Here is a 2,289-nt window from a genome sequence, read left to right as displayed (position 1 = left end):
TTTTGTTAAATTTTTTATATGGTATTCCTTTCGGTAAAGGTAATTTAAATTGAAGAAATGCTAAGTTCAACTGTTATGTTATTTCATATATCTAATGGCTAATGTGCATTATTTTCTTTGTGTTGTATAGTTGATTGAGTGCATACTATATAACTTCATTTATATTTAATTTGTGTTTTTATATTCTCACATATAGATTACTTCTAAATGTCTTAACAATAGAGTATTTGAGGTTTTCTTGGCTTATCTCCAAAAGGATGCAAATCATGCTTACTGGAAAATCAGCTTGATAGTTGAAAATGTTCAGGGGAGGAATGTTCTCACAAACTTCTGGGTAAGGTTATAAAACTCATTATTTTAATTTCAAAATTATTTATGTTTACACTATTTTTTTTCGTCAATGTTTTATGTATTTAACTATAACTATATCCTTACAAAAAAAACTATAATCATGCAAAATTATATGAAATTAACATCACCATTAACCACAGATAAGTTGCAGTCGCTTGTCTTAAAGAGAGAGAAGGCTTGCGTGCAAGTGGCATACACTAATTAAGGCTCATATGGATGTCAAGACCACTGACATTGCTTTCACTCTTGGGATACCTGCATTGCTTTCATTATATAGCAGGTCCTCTTGACCTGGATTCATTGAATAATTTTTTCTTTCAGTTATTCATTCTAAAAATTTCATTTAATAATTCATCCCCTTTAATGCTTTTCTTTCATTCAAAGTGGTATATGCCTTTTTAATTTTAACTTCGTTCTTTTTCTCTTTAATCGAAACTTAAGATATAGATTTTATTTTAAAAAATATCAACACCTAACTCATTTTTATTAACTTTCAAATTCAAATAATTCATTATTGCCTTTTAAAATATTACTTATTTTTTGTTTTATCAAAATATCATGCTTTCGATCATTATCAATACTCAATGAAAATAATTTTATTTATTTTGAAATTACATATGATAATTTTCTAAAAAAAATAAAATAAAAAACAAAACTTCAAACTATGCATACGTGGCTTGGCACCTAACATCTATGTAATTAGGGTGCCAAGCCACCATAGCTCAACCCATGTATGTTGGTTGGTATAGAATTACAAACTCTGAGTCTCAATGTAAGACTCTTTGATCTGGTTAAAGACTAATTGGTTAAAGTTTAGGTGATTTTATATAGTTTTCTCACTAGATTGTTCTGCTGTTTTTGGAAATCGGTATATGACTTTGACTATTGAATTTTGCTTGCAACTTTGTAAAAGAATAGAATAGTGTATAACAATAATTTATATTTATTGTATTTATTATTTCAATATCAATATATTTATTGTAATTATTAACTACTAACATTTATATGAAAAAAATATTTTATTGTACTTATTACTTTTTCATTATGTATTTACATTTATATTTTGAGTTTGTTTTTTTTTTTTCATATACATTTACTTTATTCTTGAATTTTTCCATTTAAATATTCAATTTAAGAGGATGCAAAATCATCGAACATGTGAGACAAGAAGCACACTAAGCTTGGCGAGAGCATACGTGCATTTACAATCGACTTGATTTTCAATCGTTAATAACGAGTGGACGATAGGTGAACGATTTCAGATGAACGATTTCATTTTCAATCGTTATATTCAAAATCTCACTATCAACTGAATGTGTTCGGAGAAGAAGAAGAAGAAGCTTTATATCGCATGGAGCCCACTACATATCGCATGAGGTTCGAAATGACGAGGAAGAAGGTGAGAGAGAAAATCAAGATTATCTTCAACAATTTTATGCCTATCTTATGAAATAAAAGCTTCAATCGACTTGATTTTCAATCGTTAACGATGAGTCGACAACAGGTGAACGATTTCAGATGAGCAAGACCAGCACATTCGCCCAAATTAAAGCTTCAATCGACTTGATTTTCAATCGTTACCGATGAGTCGACTTGATTTGGCAATTCAAGAATCAGTGAAAGGAGAGAATGCTTCCGTAAGAGTTTCAGACTTGAAAGCTTATTTAAGTAATGTTTCCTTAAGTATTGGAACATCAATTTTTAATTTATTTTTGGATTAACTTAAGAACATATTTTAATTATCAAGCTTTCTTAAACACTACTATATTGCATCCGGTATTCACCTTTAATTGACAAAATTATAAACTATAATATTTAGATACACATAATAATAATCTCACCTAATAACTAATAATATTTTTTCTTTAATTTTTAATTGTATCGCTTTTAAATAATATATAAAAAAATTAGCATAAAATTTAGTAGACGTGCCTCGCA

Source organism: Cannabis sativa, chromosome 4 (assembly GCF_029168945.1).
Source record: "Cannabis sativa cultivar Pink pepper isolate KNU-18-1 chromosome 4, ASM2916894v1, whole genome shotgun sequence".
In the NCBI taxonomy this organism is placed as follows: Eukaryota; Viridiplantae; Streptophyta; class Magnoliopsida; order Rosales; family Cannabaceae; genus Cannabis; species Cannabis sativa.
Note: the sequence above shows the minus strand (reverse complement) of the source record.